This window comes from Platichthys flesus, chromosome 8 (genome assembly GCF_949316205.1).
Source record: "Platichthys flesus chromosome 8, fPlaFle2.1, whole genome shotgun sequence".
NCBI classification, from domain to species: domain Eukaryota; kingdom Metazoa; phylum Chordata; class Actinopteri; order Pleuronectiformes; family Pleuronectidae; genus Platichthys; species Platichthys flesus.
Genome location: NC_084952.1, coordinates 27009269 through 27026888, shown reverse-complemented (window position 1 = coordinate 27026888; position 17620 = coordinate 27009269). Strand labels below are relative to the sequence as shown.

At 40.6% G+C, this 17620-nt stretch overlaps 2 long non-coding RNA genes across 2 annotated transcripts; one reads left to right on the top strand and one right to left on the bottom strand.

The window, feature by feature from the left end:
* Window positions 1-1644: 1644 nt before the first annotated feature.
* On the top strand, window positions 1645-13258 carry LOC133958570 (uncharacterized). Its single transcript, XR_009921698.1, has 2 exons — window positions 1645-2549; window positions 13021-13258. It is a non-coding gene; the product is annotated as an uncharacterized LOC133958570 (long non-coding RNA).
* Window positions 13239-14477, bottom strand: LOC133958568 (uncharacterized). The gene is made up of 3 exons (XR_009921696.1): window positions 14242-14477; window positions 13636-13689; window positions 13239-13378 (listed from the first exon to the last, which is right to left on the bottom strand). It is a non-coding gene; the product is annotated as an uncharacterized LOC133958568 (long non-coding RNA).
* Window positions 14478-17620: the final 3143 nt, after the last annotated feature.

Sequence of the window (17620 nt, the reverse complement as noted above, 5' to 3'; positions counted from 1 at the left end):
TATATGATCTATATAGTGTGTGCTTTGAGTTGCCGTTAAGTGTAGAAAAGCACTATTTACTCTTACCACAATGTTGTTTATGTTGCATGTACAGTACTTAACATATGTGATGTGGCTCTTGAAAACACTATGGCTACTTACTGGCTAATCTGTGGTTTTTGTGTTGACTGGCAAGCCTCACATGACCGGCAGTAAACAACTCTCATTGAAAACTTTAGGATATTGTTACATGCTGCTATTGCTTTGAATGGTATCTTCTTTGCTTCAATTTAAGATCAAATATGAGCTGAGTGATGAACAAAACAGTAGCCTAGGTTCAAACATTATCCAATTCTCTCTTAAATATTGTAGCACAGTGACTGGATTATTCAGACCCTATCTCTTGTGTCTTAATAAGGTAATGTTTGGAGATGGTTCACTGTTTACAGCAACTGACAACGCTGGGCTATTAGTGATGCACCCAAGCATGGACACAGACACACACACAAAGTCATTACTCTTTAATAAATGTACAATAAGCCCACATAAGGAGTAATCTTGTTTCCAGTCTGTTCCCTCAAACAGAGACAAGTTGCACACACGTATCTGCTGAAACTCATCTGCAACATGGACGGTAAAATGCCTTTTAAAGGATTTCAACAAATGTATTGGGGGGGGGGGCAGGATCACTCAGGGTTTTAAACATGCTAATCTTAACAATTAGGGGGCTAATGATAAACTACTGTGTTAAGTTTAAATGCAAAAGGGTTTGTAAAGTAAATATAAAAAATAAGGGTTAGGGAGTCTTCATGACAGTGGAGTCATGAAGAACTTACTGATGTCAGCTGCTATTATTGTGATCTGGAATCAAAGCACAGCCTTCCATATCAGTCTAGCCTTAGAAACAGATGGCTCTGTGCTGGGTCTGGCTTTAAATTTCAAGTCAACAATGATTGGTATGGCCTGTATTATGGCTTATGTATAGGGCATACCTGAACAAAACATGTACTAGGCTCCCCAATCTCAAGAAAGAAGTGAGACAGTGTCATGGTTTGTAAAAACTAAAACACAAAACAGCCGTTTTAATTCTTCAGATTTGAACAATGTCTAAAACCACATGTAAAAAGGACACGATTTTTTTAAAATAAAATAAACAAATGTAAATATTCGAACTAAGCCCTGGGAAAATATGAATCCTTTAAACAAAATCACCCTGCTGCTTAAATGGTGATTTAAGGTAACACAAGTCCCTAAAACAGAAATGACCAGACGTTTCAACATTAAAACATTAATTTACAATGTTTAAATCATATCTGACAATGAGCCGTTTCTGGGGCATTTTTCACTGCGAAATAAAGTCTTGCATCTTTATGGAAACAGCACAACAATTCCTACAAGAATATAGTAGAGTATATGGAGCACTCAAAAAGTAATTTGGGAACTATAAGGCAGTTATATTTACATATTTAATTAAAAATAAAGAAAATTGAAAATTTAATTTCTGTGATCATTTAAAAAAGAATTAAAAAAATTTAATCAATACATAAAACATGAATATAAGTTGACTGAAATCTTAGAAAAAATTGAAACATGTCGGGGGCTCCACATATTATGAATATTCAACAGTTCACATTTTTATAACAGTACAAAGTGTTTATTCATTAATGTTGGGTGAGACTCCTCAGTGAGGAACATCAAACAGTGGGTTGTAAATACTTGGGGCCTGCTAGACCAAGCTGAAACCAGTTTGGCCAGTTTTCAGTCTTAATTCACACTTTCCTCAGACAGCCTGGAGCCTCGCCTCAGTGGGGGAGAATCTCGGATGTCCGTCAGGGACCCCCACTGGGATCCTGAAACGCCCACTGAGGTCGACTCCCAGCCCACTAAGGTCGGAATCCTGACATTCTCATTGGCTGAGTGCCAACTGAACCCTATGACCACTTCCGGGGGAAGCAGGAAGTCCTCAGGTGGTATAAGAGTGCTGAGGTCCCAGAACTTTCAGGTTTTCACTCTCTTTTTCACCCCAGCACAGATGTCCCCACCAGGCCCTTACAGGTCTGACCAGAGGTTCCCGATGCTTAAGGAGGCAACTAACTCTTAACTCTTCCCTTTCACTCCACTGCTCAAGTTGTATTCGACCTCCAGAGGCCGAACTACACGACTCAGCAAGCTAATGGAGGCGATAAGACGTTTATTTGAATTCATTTCATTATTTTTCTTTTATCTCAGTCGACGTTTTTATTTTCAAAAGGACTTTTGCTGTTTTAACTTGAAAAGACCAAACAGGAAATTGCACGCGGAACAATCTCAGACTGTTTCACTTTCCCCACGGACTTTACTTTCTTTTCCCAACGATCTACAAACGGCTTCCACAGCCGTCCCCTGCAGAAGCGCGAGATTCATTCCGCTGAGGAGCACAAGCTCCACATCCCTGAAGAAGAAGGACGACGTTCATCCCGTCGTGGCAGCACGAGAAAATCCGCTGCTTGTCCGGTCCAGCGGCCGAGCACCGCTTGAGAGACCACGTGATTCACTGGCCCGACGCGCACGCACACCGCGAGGGTGGTACAGTAAGAGGCTTTATTGTCTTGGCAGATGTTAGTCTAATACGTAGCGTATTGTTTTAATACTTGAGTGTATTTGTTTTGTATGAGACCGCTGAGTCTCCAGTGTTTAACGGCGATTCGCCACTTCCGGTTTCGGCCTTGTGCCACAGTTTTTAAGCGCCGTGAGCAGCGTCTCCAGCTCATTGTGACCGTTTGAACAACTTTAAAGACACTTTACCGGTCAAACCTCAGCACACAACGCCGCTTGGGTGCTGAGTGGTAAAGTAAATGTAACTTGTCTCTGACGGTGCTTTTAAGAGCTTTGCTCTCTCCTTGTATGCTCTCTCTCTCTCTCCTTCCAAACCGACCTATACACACATCCGATCTGTATTTAGAATACAGTTCATGTAACATAGTTAAATCTATATTCAGAGAGGCTGGACAAATCTGGAAGCCATGCGGCCGAACGCCAAAGCAGAGACAAAGAATTCTCTTTGATGGTGTCATTAACATAAACTCCATTTTGAATAACGCAAGTTAAACCACCATTTTGAGTCTATTATTGCCACGCCTCCTCTCTCCCTCTCCTCCCAATCTGGCTCTAAATTCATAACGGCTCCGCCATCTTGTTTTGTAGTCAATCCGCTATTTTGAGAGTTTTTAGGCCTTGATTCCACGAATCATGATCGGCCGCTATCTTAGATGTGACGTCACCACGTGACTGCGTCATCGCCACGCCCCCTTCTTTTTCTCTCTCTCTCGCTCTCTCACACACACACACACACACCCACACAGACACAGAGAAACATTGATAGACACAGACAGATACACACACACAGATACACATAGATGAATACATGTGTTTTCTAAATTGTGATAAGCGGCTGCTGTTGTTATCTTTGAAATATGGGAGTTTGTTTAAATGATGAATCATTAAATAACACTAACTTTATTTCACATGCACACACATAGACACACACACACAGAGAGACCCTTTGACACAGACACACACACACACCGAGAAAGACATTCATAGGTAGACCGCCGGTTTTACATGTATTTTCTGAATTGTGATAAGTGCTGCTGCTGTGTTTATCTTTGAAATATCGGAGCTTGTTAAAATGATGAATCATTGAATAACATTATAACTTTATTTCCCCTTTTAATAAATGCTTTTGTAATTAAAGTATCTCTAGTCTGTGATTATTTGAGCATATGTATGTGATTGCAGCTGGATTATGATTGCCTGTGCTCGAACTTAGAAGCCTTCACTGTTAATTAAATAATTATTAATAATAAATATTGAGATTATTGATTTGACATTTATCATTATGAGACTGATATTTATAGATTGACTCGTTGGTCCCTGTTACCAGGGTGGTGCCCCTCTACGATAAGTTATGGCCTTATCATTTTTAATTATTTTTAATAAATAATATTTTATTATTTTAATAATCATATTTCATGATTATTAATAATTAGCCAACGTCAAGTCTACCTACTATTGCACAACATTAAATATATACAATGGTGGCCAAAATTATTAGAACAAGGCATATTTAAGAGGTTTCAGTTGTTTTTGTTGAATTGGCCATTAAAATACCCATTAAATGAATGAAATATCTATAAAGTCATCAATTATGCCCTATAAACCATAGAATAGAGCCATCATAAGAAGATTTAGGTCATTTTCCTTACAAAAAAACATGATAACGAGTGAGCAACGGGCTCGAAAGGTCCTTTTTTATGCTGGCTGGAGTTACCGCCGCATAGCCAAGGACATGCGGTGCAGTCCAAGCACTGTAAAATACACTTTAGACCGCCATGATGCCACCAATTCACACCAGAACCGAAAGGGGAGAGGTCATGCAAATCTGCGAAACTGTGGCGGAGTGTCCGGGTGCTCCAGCAGCGAGTACTTCACGTTCAACGTACCCGGGATATATTAAGATTGTCTGGTTTCACGAAAGGCAACACCATCTTTCCTGATAATCTTTACTACAAGCTGGTTATCGACTGTCCCAGCTAACTCTGGGTTTGTCTCTACAATTACAAGCGCATTCATGTGACTGAGGCAAAGTCGTTAATTATACGGTTAATTATCACTACTGTGAAACAAATTATATAAAAAGAAACTTCGATACCTGGCGGTCTCATCTGTAAAACAGAAAAAAAAAGTTTATGGTGGATATGAAACTCGATCTGTCAAGTGTAACGCCAAAGAGAAACTGTAAATAGGCAGAGACAATTTACCACTGTTATTATTGGGTATTTTTTCGTCTAATGACGACAGGAGAGACTTAAGTATTTATTTTGCCCTTAAAAGCTTCAACACTGTCAGGTATTATGTTGGAAATCAAAGGATCTTTGTTTGATTCAAATGAAGCTATAACAGTTGGAATGTATTTATATATTGTAATAATAAATTATAAAAGTGGAACCATTGATGGATGGTCTGAAATAGAAAAACAATTTTAGAAAGGTCTGTGCTGCTTTTATATTGTTTCTTACTTTAATGTGTCTTAAACTCTTTTGAACATGTCAATTTCCTGTAAATCCATTACTCTTTTTCCAGGGATCTGTACTTTAGCCGATAATAGCTTTTGATCTCATACCTCGAACGGAGCAGAAATAACCCTATTGTAATTACCCTGGAAAGAAACTAACCAGCTTGGTCCGATTGTGTCCCAGTTGTTTCAGATATGGCACTCAGTAGAAAAGTATAGTAATTATTTCTGCAAATGGCATCTTCTTTCTTCTATTTTCAATAATAAAGAATTGTTGATAGGAGGTAGACCAATTATCTTTTGTCATTGAAATGGGGGAGGTATTGATTTCTTAGGTGTATGTGCACCATGTTTGTGATATGACTCCAATAAAAAAACGTTGTAGCACTGGCGGGCCCGAGCACCCGCACGTTGAAGCCTGTTGCGGTCGGTGGAGAGAGCGATCGATGACTAAACGCATGTCTCTGCGTTGCATCCATTTTGCGCTCTGCGGCAGTAGGTTTGCCAGTAGGTGGGGCCATCACTATTATTACACACAGACATAAAGATCTGTTCAAGTAGCCGCTCTGATATAGCGTGAGCAATTTTGTGTCAATTGGACAATTTTACCACAAAGTAATTTTCACACTGATTAGTAGGTGGCGCTATGACCCTGAACTAATATTTATATGTGGAGCTGTTCAGATCAGTATTGTGATTATAGGTCAGTAGTTTGGAGCCGGTTGGATAATGCAGAGTGGATTAACAAAGTACTTCCTGTTTCCTGGCGAATCAGTAGGTGGCGCTATTACACTGAGGAAATATTGACACACAGAGCTGTTCAGGCTTGTACTATTTTCATGTGACAGAAATGTGGTAGTAATAGGACAATGCACAGTGGACTTATGAAAACATCGCCTCGTCTGGCGAAGGATGATCCTTCGCCAAACATCAATGTTTACATGGTTTGAGGAAATGTCACAATTCTGACCTTGATCCATTGACTTGACTGAGGTAATTTGAGCTGTATATTGTAAAGCAGCCAGGAGCAGTTCATCAAAAATATAAAACATGTCACTTCCTGTAGCCACCAGGGGGCCCTTTTTTTCATGACTGGTCACGATACACCTATGTCCCGATTTTGGTGAAGATCGAAAGAAGGGGAAACCTAGGGGCTGGTTCCAGGGGGCGCTGTTGAGCCATTTTGCCACGCCCAATTCAAATTTCTCCAGAATACTAAAATATCCGAAGACCTTGAATTTCCTGCAAAGTTTCACAACTTTTTGAGCATGTCTAGACCCTGAAAAAGCCCCCACAAGGGAACTAATAATAACTAGGGCTACGTTGTAGCACAGGCAATTTCAAGTCTGTTGCGGTCGGGGAAGAGAGAACGTTCGATGACCAAGCGCTCGTCTCAGCGTTGCATGCATTTGCGCACTGCTGCAAGATAAACGCTTCACTTCCTGTAGCCAGCAGGTGGCGCTATGATTTTAAGTCATGGTGTCTTTGTTGATGTCATCAGGTCGCGCTTCTTGTCTTACATGTGTAGTTTGAACTCGATTGGACCAAATATGTCCAAGATACAGAAGCTTGTGTTTTGATGGCGTTTAGTCACATTTTGACGCCTCGCCACGGTCACACGGTGTGGTGAAAAATGGATCTTTCAATAACTTTAGATCTCCATCTTGTTGTGATGACACTCGTCTAAATTTTCAGTTGATCTGATGAAAGCTCTCCAAGAAGTACTTGAAAATAAAAAACATGGAATATGGTCCAAATCGAAAATGGCGGGGTTCCTGTTGCGTTTTTCAAATTGCTCCGAGCGGGTTTTTTGTGCATCTGGTGATGATACACAACTGTCTTCAATTTCGTGAGGATCAGTGAATTCTAAAGGAGTTGTTTCTCCATAAATGAGGGGAAGCTCCGTTGGTGGCTCTGTTGAGCCATTTTGCCACGCCCATTCTTTAAAACCATCTGAATATCTTCAAGGGAGGGGGGCTGATGATACACACATGTAGTTTGAGGGAGATGGACCCATGAACACGGAAGTTAAAGCGTTTTCGTGTGTCATGGCGAGCTGATGTGACGCCTCGCCACAGTCAGACAGTGTGACGAAAAGTTGTTTCTTTGATAACTTTAGATCTCCATCTTGTTGTGATGACACTCTTCTAAATTTTCAGTTGATGTGATGAAAGCTGTACGAGAAGTATATCAAAGTAAAAGATTATGGAATATGACCAAAATGGCCACGAAATCGAAAATGGCGTGCTTCCTGTTGCGTTTTTCACATTGCTCCGGCGCGTTATTTGTGCATCTGGTGATGATACACAACTGTCTTCAATTTCGTGCGGATCAGTGAATGCTAAATGAGGTGTTTCTCCGTAAATGAGGGAAAGCACCGTTGGTGGCGCTGTTGAGCCATTTTGCCACACCCATTTCCAAATACCCCAGAATACGTACATTTTCACAAGGCCCATAATCTGCCCTATAGATGTTGAATGCATTCTGTAGTGAGAACACATTCAAGCACATGTCCTACACCTCCATGAGAGGGGGGAGGGTCGAGAAGGGGGAGGGATGAGAGGGGTGAAAGGGGGTGGGGTAAGATGGGGGCGGGGTGAGAGGGGGGCGGGGCCTTCAAAACAGGTTGATCTGAGGAGGTCTGTTTTAGACAGAGTAAAAAGGTGCTGTTTTAAATTATCCTTGGGGTATTTTTACCAAAATATTTTACAGACATTTCATTAAGACCCCAAGGAACCATATCAACTGTGGTGAAATGGAAATAATATGTCCCCTTTAAAGCGAATATGTCCCCTTTAAGCGTTTTCGTGTGTCATGGTGAGCTGATTTGACGCCCCGCCACAGTCAGACGGTGTGTCGAAAAGTTGTTTCTTTGATAACTTTAGATCTCCATCTTGTTGTGATGCCACCCGTCTAAATTTTAAATTGATGTGATGAAAGCTCTCCGACAAATAAATCAAAGCGCACGATGTACAAAAACAAGACATTTCCTGATGCCACCAGGGGGCGCTTTCCTTTTAAGTCATGATTTCTAGGTAGATGTCTTCCGGTCGCGACTCTTGTCTTATATGTGTAGTTTGGAGTCGATTGGACAAAATATGTCTAAGTTACAGAAGCTCGCTTATATTGGCGTTTAGTCGAACTTTGAGACCTCACCACGGTCACACGGTATGATGAAAAGTTTAAATATTGATAACTGATTGATTACTAATTGATCTTCATCTTGTTTTGTAGAGTCTCATCAAATTTTTAAGTTGATCTGATGAAAGCTGTCCGAGTAGTACATAAAAACATAACACGTCTTAAAAACAAGACATTTCCTGTTGCCATCAGGGGGCGCTGTGATTGTAAGTCACAATTTCTGCACCGATGTCTTCTGGTCGCGACTCTTGTCGTATGTGTCTAGTTTGGACTCAATTGGACAAAATATGTCTGAAATATGGAAGCTTGTGTTTTGATGGCGTTTCATCAAACTTTAACGCCACACCACGGTCAGACGGTTTTGCTAAAACGTAATCCTTCAATAACTTTAGATCTCCAATTTGTTGTGATGACGATCGTCTAAATTTGAAGTTGATCTGATGAAAGCTGTACGACAAGTACATCAAAGAAAAAATATGGAATATGACCAAAATGGCCACTAAAGTCAAACTGGCGGGCTTCCTGTTGCGTTATTCATAATGCACTGATGGACTTTTTTGTGCATCTAGTCATGATACACAATAATCTTTGTTTGTTTTGAGGATCGGTGAATGCTAAATGAGGGGCTCTTGAGCCATTTTGCCACGCCCTTTTCAAAATACTCCAGAATACGTAATTTTACGCCGCCTTCGAATTTGCTGCAAACTCCTACAACTTTTTGAGCACATTAAAGCCCTCAAAAAGCCAATGAGTTTAAACAGAGAAAAATAATAATAATAATCATTTCAATTTCAATAGGGCCTCCCACCGATTTCGGTGCTCGGGCCCTAATAATAATAATAATAACTAGGGCTACGTTGTAGCACTAACGGGCCCGAGCACAGGCAATTCCAAGTCTGTTGCGGTCGGGGAAGAGAGAACGTTCGATGACCAAGCGCTCGTCTCCACGTTGCCTGTGATTGTGAATTGCGGCAATATCGCTTCACTTCCTGTAGTCAGCAGGTGACTCTATGAACTAGAGGTTAGTAACCTTAAAACCAGTGTATAAAGTTCTTGAAAGCCATACTTGAGTAAAAGTACAGATATCTTACTTGAAAGTGACTTTGGTAAAAGTAAAAGTCACCCGTCAGAAAATGACTTGAGTAAAAGTCTTAAATTAGCTCATATTAAATGTACTTAAGTATTAAAAGTATCTGGTGTTGAAATTTACTTAAGTATCAAAAGTACAAGTACCAAAATTACAAATCTAAAGTACTTTTTATAGTCTATACAGACAGAAAACTACCAAAAATGTTTCTCCTCAAGATTTATTTCAACTGACTGAAAAATTATAACAATATGCATATAATCTATAATTTTACAAATTTTGAACCCTAGATACCGAGGTTCAAATAGTAATGGACCAGTGCATCTGAACTTCTAGAGACAACAAATAATCAACACAACAGAATAAACAAGTGCCTCTTGTGTCTGCCTAAGAACATTAATAAACCACAGTATAACAACTAAAACATTCTGTAAATATCACAAAACCTGGATCTTTCATAAGTAGCAGGAGTGATACACAATGCCCCTTCTGATAACTCAGTAACCGGAAACAAGTTCTAGGCACACAAATTAAGATAGTTTCTCTTTTGTTAACAGCTGCACTTTGCTAGTACAAATAAGAAAAACTCACTGGACAGTCTCGTTTTGCTGCCAAATTTCAGACCGAATAATAAAAGCTGAACTGAACCGAGCTCCTGCAGGAGAACCTGAATCATTATAAAGGGAATAAATGGATGGGGAATGTGCTGGTGTTGATTAAGTCCCTCCTCTTTGTACACACATCGCTATTCCTCATTGGATGGTTTAGTGAGGTCCTCGGATCGGCCCTGCCAGAGTCGGAGCGTCGAGAAGACGATCAAACTGGAATCTAGAGGAAGTCAATCTCGTAACAGGGTTCCTGATGGTGAACCTGCGGAGGGATCATGACCGGTACAGCCTGCTTGACCCCAGTCGACCAAGGCAGCACGACCAACCTGTGGACGCTGGGTTCTCGCGTGAGGGGGGTCTCGCGCGCCCCCCCCCCCCCCCCACGCCGTTGGACCTGCACATCTCCCGAGGCAGCTGGCACGCGAGTGAGCAAGAGAGAGAGGTGCGCCGTGCATACAGGCTCGCGTTGCGCCAACCTGTGCTGCTCAAGTAACGAGACAGTTTTGAGAATGTAACACAATGAAATACAGACATGGTGTTTTCATTTTGTTTATCAAACTTATAAGCCTCACCACAGTCACTCAACTGGCATAATAGTTAATTTACTACACAACTCTGTACAATGTTGTAATTCTATGCATTGCAAAATAACTCTGTACGATCAATAACTATATTGAAGTGTTTTTTAACCATATATTCTTTGTCTTGTCAAGACGGTGTTCTCAGATGCCGACAGTGGATCTTACAATGTTGTGGTAACGCAATGGCATTTTACTGTAGAGGACTTGATGATGATGACCCCAGTGTACCGGTCATAGCATTTCAATCACACTGTTATTCAAGTAAATGTAATTGATTTCTATAGACATAAATGTCCCTTCTAATAACTCAGTAACCGGAAACAAGTTCTAGGCACACAAATTAAGATAGTTTCTCTTTTGTTAACAGCTGCACTTTGCTAGTACAAATAAGAAAAACTCACTGGACAGTCTCGTTTTGCTGCCAAATTTCAGACCGAATAATAAAAGCTGAACTGAACCGAGCTCCTGCAGGAGAACCTGAATCATTATAAAGGGAATAAATGGATGGGGAATGTGCTGGTGTTGATTAAGTCCCTCCTCTTTGTACACACATCGCTATTCCTCATTGGATGGTTTAGTGAGGTCCTCGGATCGGCCCTGCCAGAGTCGGAGCGTCGAGAAGACGATCAAACTGGAATCTAGAGGAAGTCAATCTCGTAACAGGGTTCCTGATGGTGAACCTGCGGAGGGATCATGACCGGTACAGCCTGCTTGACCCCAGTCGACCAAGGCAGCACGACCAACCTGTGGACGCTGGGTTCTCGCGTGAGGGAGGTCTCGCGCCCCCCCCCCCCCCCCCCCCCCCCCCGCCGTTGGACCTGCACATCTCCCGAGGCAGCTGGCACGCGAGTGAGCAAGAGAGAGAGGTGCGCCGTGCATACAGGCTCGCGTTGCGCCAACCTGTGCTGCTCAAGTAACGAGACAGTTTTGAGAATGTAACACAATGAAATACAGACACGGTGTTTTCATTTTGTTTATCAAACTTATAAGCCTCACCACGGTCACTCAACTGGCATAATAGTTAATTTACTACACAACACTGTACAATGTTGTAATTCTATGCATTGCAAAATAACTCTGTACGATCAATAACTATATTGAAGTGTTTTTTAACCATATATTCTTTGTCTTGTCAAGACGGTGTTCTCAGATGCCGACAGTGGATCTTACAATGTTGTGGTAACGCAATGGCATTTTACTGTAGAGGACTTGATGATGATGACCCCAGTGTACCGGTCATAGCATTTCAATCACACTGTTATTCAAGTAAATGTAATTGATTTCTATAGACATAAATGTCTTTTCAATAAACAAGCACCATGATATTACATAGACATATTAATCGTTTGTCCATTCACTACAACATCCGAAGACATGTGTCATCTGATTTTTATTATTGCAAATACAAAGTCCCTATAATGTCATATATGTAATCTCTTCAAATGAAATGTTTTATGCATTAAAACAATACAGCGTTGTCCTTGCTCTCATATTTGTGTATGGCATACATCCTGATAGTGGCTCCTGATGTTGTCAATGGATCTGACAACTTCTGATGTCAGGACTCAGTGCCATCTTAATGAAGTGGACATTATGATGACAACACCAGCTGACTGTTCACTGGTGTTAGCCTGTTGACACAGATGAAACCCAGCAGTCAATAGGCTCGCAGATGGAGTCCCATTTCCATCATGGCACTGTAGTTGCTAGGCAGATTTCATGCGGCAATTTGAAGGTGTCTCAGCTCTGCCCCCTAAGCCAAAGTTCACTTTGGACAATGTGATTCATGCCTAGTTGTGGTTACATGACAAAACGCTTGAGTTTGTGCAGTTGCACCCAGAATAGAGAGGGACAGAGCAGAGACGGACGACAAGAGAGATGCTCATTTCCCAGAGCAAGAACACTGATTGAAACCACACAAAATATTAGACTCCAAAACAAGACTGTAAAGCTTGTAAGTCAAGTTTATTCACATACACATTCAGGCTATATTGCATATAAAATCCAATAAATATAGTTTTCCACAAAGGACAGATGTATTGGACTTTCTTCACAACAGCGCCATCTACATGTGGTGTTCCAAATGTAGAAACACCACTGAACTAATTCATATCAATCGCAGACTACATATGTAATGTTGAAGTACTTGTCCATTAAATGCAACCATTTAGACAAATGACATGGTTAGTTTGATTTTTGTACATATATTGGGATAATATTTTAATATCCCACAAATAACTAATGTGACAACCAGTGTAAACACAGTTCTTCAATTAATTGTATAATTATGTTTTCATACTGAGGGAAGTGGAGAGACTTGATGTGGACTGTTATCAATAGCTCTGTGGGAAATTATCACCTTGAATATTACAGATGAGGTAAAAATACATTTTCTCTATTTGTACAATGTTGTATTTCTTTCCCTACTTTTATAATAAAGTGACTTCAAACATGTACATTTAACCATGACGATACAAACCAAGACCACAGTACAAGGGCTCTATCTGAAATCTGTTGTGCTTCATACACAACACAAAACATTCTTTAACAGTGCTGTTTTTGTCTTCATAGATGAAGAACTGCAGCACCTGATGTCCTCAGCAGCAACATGGTGGAGATCTGCAGCGTCATGCTGGTCAACACGTGGACGACTGAATCGTCATCTACACAACACTTCTAAATTCCTCCCTTAACTAAATATGACCTGCAGCTGTTTAGTGGTGGTGGTCATTGCAAAGTGTCATGTATAAGAGTTAATGTCTATCTTCATTATGGTTGGTTAAAAAAATAAACATTTATTAGAACAATGTGTATTTTTTGCTTTCTGATTTTATACACTTTCGAAAAGAACCCTGTGTTTAATATTTCTGCTTTGCCATAAGAGACACAACATGGTCGTCACAGCTGTGTCCTTCAGGCTCGTCTGTCCCTAATAAAAATGATAGGAAACACAAAATATATCATTATTGTACAGGAAGTGTTACTTTTGAACAAGTGTGTATTCTCATTTTCTGTGGATATTCAACTATGTATTTGAATATGCTTTAGGATTAAAACGTGCACCAGCATGACAATAAATGTACAGTATGGAGTTATTTCACATTAAAAGTATTGCATTATAATTAAATACATTATGTATTATGTGCAATACTTTGATTGTTTGTAAGTAATGAAACAGGTCTGTACCTGGAGTCAATGTTCAAACTGGTTGGATTCAAGTTGTGTCTCAGGCTGAACACCCTAGAGGAACATTGACCACAAATACACAGATATGTAAAGTCATACATGTGCCAGGTCAACTGCTTAACAGACTTTTACATGGTAAAAATAAAATATTACTTCAAAGTTAAATCAATTCAGCTTAGGAAATAGGTAGTGCATATTAGCCTACAATTCTGTATGACACTGTCTGTTCTAGTAAAGTTACAAGGCTATGATTTACTCATATTTCACAAAAGAATTCAGTGAAGTCTGTCTGAGATTAACGATTTAAAGAGTGTAGGTGGCAGATTCAGGTTTCAGCCCGGAAACTATTTAGCCTCCGGGCTAAGCTAACTAACAAACCGACATACAGTCTCCTGTCTCAGATTCATCCTTATAAACTAACGCTTGTCTCTGCTTTGTTGACCTGCGTTCATGGTGGTGTGTCAGTGACAGCTGCCATTTGCATCTAACACGATCGCAGCTGTTATATAGTTTACGAATTAGCGTTGCTAAGCTAGCAAGCCTGATTGAAAGGCACCCTGCGAATCACTGCGAACACATGGAAATAAAATACTCTACGTGACTTACCACAGAAACAGCAGCGCAGACGTCTTTAACGTGTCCCTCAGGAGAACAAGCTGAACTTCAAACCGTGTTTCTCATACGATATGGGAGTGGAAGCCGCGCACAGTCTGATGAGGCGTGTGCTGCTCACTCTATTGAGCTGAAACCGCAGGCACCAGGAAGTACCGCTCGTCCCTGTGACGTCACGTGAATTTCAAACATCTATATCGCTTAAACCAGGGAGTTAAAAAAAAATACACCCCCCTCAGAGTTGTCATGAAGGAAGAACTTAGCGATTGAGACTAAAACCAAAGTTTGAGCAATGCTGTAAAAGGTTTAATTCTCCGCTGAAGTTGGCCACCCTGTAAACACAATCTGTTAATGCATAGATAACACAAACCATTGTCTGACACTACCATCTAGTGACTAAATATTGCAGCACATCTGCCAGTTATAGGTGTTTTCATTCTTCAAACTGGAAGCCTCACTACGGTCACACGGATTGATGAAAAGTTTAAATTCTGATAACTTTACATCTTCATCTTGTTTTGTAGAGTCTCATCTAATTTTTTAGTTGATCTGATGAAAGCTGTCTGAGTAGTACATAAAAACATAACACGTACCAAAAACAAGACATTTCCTGTTGCCACCAGGGGGCGCTGTGATTGTAAGTCACAATTTCTGCACCGATGTCTTCTGGTGGCGACTCTTGTCGTATGTGTCTAGTTTGGACTCAATTGGACAAAATATGTCTGAAATATGGAAGCTTGTGTTTTGATGGCGTTTCATCAAACTTTAACGCCACACCACGGTCAGACGGTTTTGCTAAAACGTAATCCTTCAATAACTTTAGATCTCCAATTTGTTGTGATGACGATCGTCTAAATTTGAAGTTGATCTGATGAAGTGTCCGTTTAACTTACGTAGCAGTTGAGAGATGCTTCGTTGGAGCTAGCAGGAGCTAGCTCATAGCTAGTGCTGCTGTTGAGAGCGGCAGAGTTCACACAGGAAAAGACACGAGGGGAGAGGGGAAAAAAGCTTTGAGAGCGTCCCACACTCTAACCTGCTGAGCGAACAACGTCCACAGTGACTCCGCCGCCGTCCTCTCATCCAGACTCGCCAACCGTCCTAAGGTTCTTCGTGATCCACAGCTCCGCAGCTTGTGACGTTGTAACTTTTTTCAAAGTCTCATGAGGCGTTCACTTGCAGCTGTGTTAAATGGAGCTTCGTTTGTCATGGCGAGTTGAAGAAGTCTGCTGCAAAGCTATGAATAATCCGCATGATGAAAACTCACAGCAATGTTATGCCTACATTATCAATATATTGAGACCCATGTGACACAGTTTGACATGGTTTAGCAAAGTGAATGAGGAGAAATACATCCAAGTGTGAGACGTAAAAAACCGAAAGCGGTCTCATGATGCGTTCATGGTAACTCTGTTAAAATGGGTTTCATTTGTCATGGTGAGCTGATGAACTTTGATGCCACGCCATTAACAATCCGCATGATGAAAAGTCACAGTAATGTTATGCCTACATTATCAATATCTTGAGACCAATTTGACACAGTTTGACATGGTTTAGCAAAGTGGCTGGGGGGAAATACATCAAAGAGTAAGATGACCAAAATAAGACATTTCCTGATGCCACCAGGGGGCGCTTTCCTTTTAAGTCATGATTTCTAAGTAGATGTCTTCCGGTCGCGACTCTTGTCTTATATGTGTAGTTTGGAGTCGATTGGACAAAATATGTCTAAGTTACAGAAGCTCGCTTATATTGGCGTTTAGTCGAACTTTGAGACCTCACCACGGTCACACGGTATGATGAAAAGTTTAAATATTGATAACTTTAGATCTTCATCTTGTTTTGTAGAGTCTCATCTAATTTTTAAGTTGATCTGATGAAAGCTGTCTGAGTAGTACATAAAAACATAACACGTACCAAAAACAAGACATTTCCTGTTGCCACCAGGGGGCGCTGTGATTGTAAGTCACAATTTCTGCACCGATGTCTTCTGGTGGCGACTCTTGTCGTATGTGTCTAGTTTGGACTCAATTGGACAAAATATGTCTGAAATATGGAAGCTTGTGTTTTGATGGCGTTTCATCAAACTTTAACGCCACACCACGGTCAGACGGTTTTGCTAAAACGTAATCCTTCAAAAACTTTAGATCTCCAATTTGTTGTGATGACGATCGTCTAAATTTGAAGTTGATCTGATGAAAGCTGTACGACAAGTACATCAAAGAAAAAATATGGAATATGACCAAAATGGCCACTAAAGTCAAACTGGTGGGCTTCCTGTTGCGTTATTCATAATGCACTGATGGACTTTTTTGTGCATCTAGTCATGATACACAATAATCTTTGTTTTTTTTGAGGATCGGTGAATGCTAAATGAGGGGCTTTTCCGTAGGTGGCGCTCTTGAGCCATTTTGCCGCGCCCTTTTCAAAATACTCCAGAATACGTAATTTTACACCGCCTTCGAATTTGCTGCAAACTCCTACAACTTTTTGAGCACATTAAAGCCCTCAAAAAGCCAATGAGTTTAAACAGAGAAAAATAATAATAATAACTAGGGCTACGTTGTAGCACTAACGGGCCCGAGCACAGGCAATTTCAAGTCTGTTGCGGTCGGGGAAGAGAGAACGATCGATGACCAAGCGCATGTCTCTGCCTTGCGTGCGTTTTAAGCTCTGCAGCAACAATAAACGCTTCACATCCTGTAGCCAGCAGGTGGCGCTAGGATTTTAAGTCATGGTGTCTTTGTAGATATCATCAGGCCGTGACTCTTGTCTTACATGTCTAGTTTGGAGTTGATTGGACCAAATATGTCCAAGATACAGACACTCGTGTTTTGATGGCGTGTGATCAGACTTTGACTCCATGCCATGGTCAGAGTTTGGTGTTTTCCTATTTTGTAACAGGTAAAAATAGCAGTTAAATGTCAACAGTTGTCTTTATTGTCATTCTATTATTTAATAAAGGCGACAAACTATAGTTTTTATATATTGTATGACTATATATATATATATATATATATATATAACTTTATAACCTGTGTTATCAAATATGTTGTGCGGCACCAGACAGCTTTAAATAAGGGGGAAGAGTGGTCGAGCACAGGCAATTTCAAGTCTGTTGCGGCGTGTGATCAGACTTTGAAGCCAGGGTGAGACAGTATGACGAAAAGTTGATTTTTTTGATAACTTGATGTCATGTATTAAATCATGCTTGTGTTGGCAAGTGGTTGGGGGCAATCAGTTTCATTTGCAGATAGCACATTTTCGTCTGTAATAGACAAATGACAATAACTTCTAAAGCTGAATTTGTGTGACAAGCTGTATTATGTGATTTTTTTGGTCGTTCAATAAGTGCAGTGTTTTAAGCAGTGATGTATTA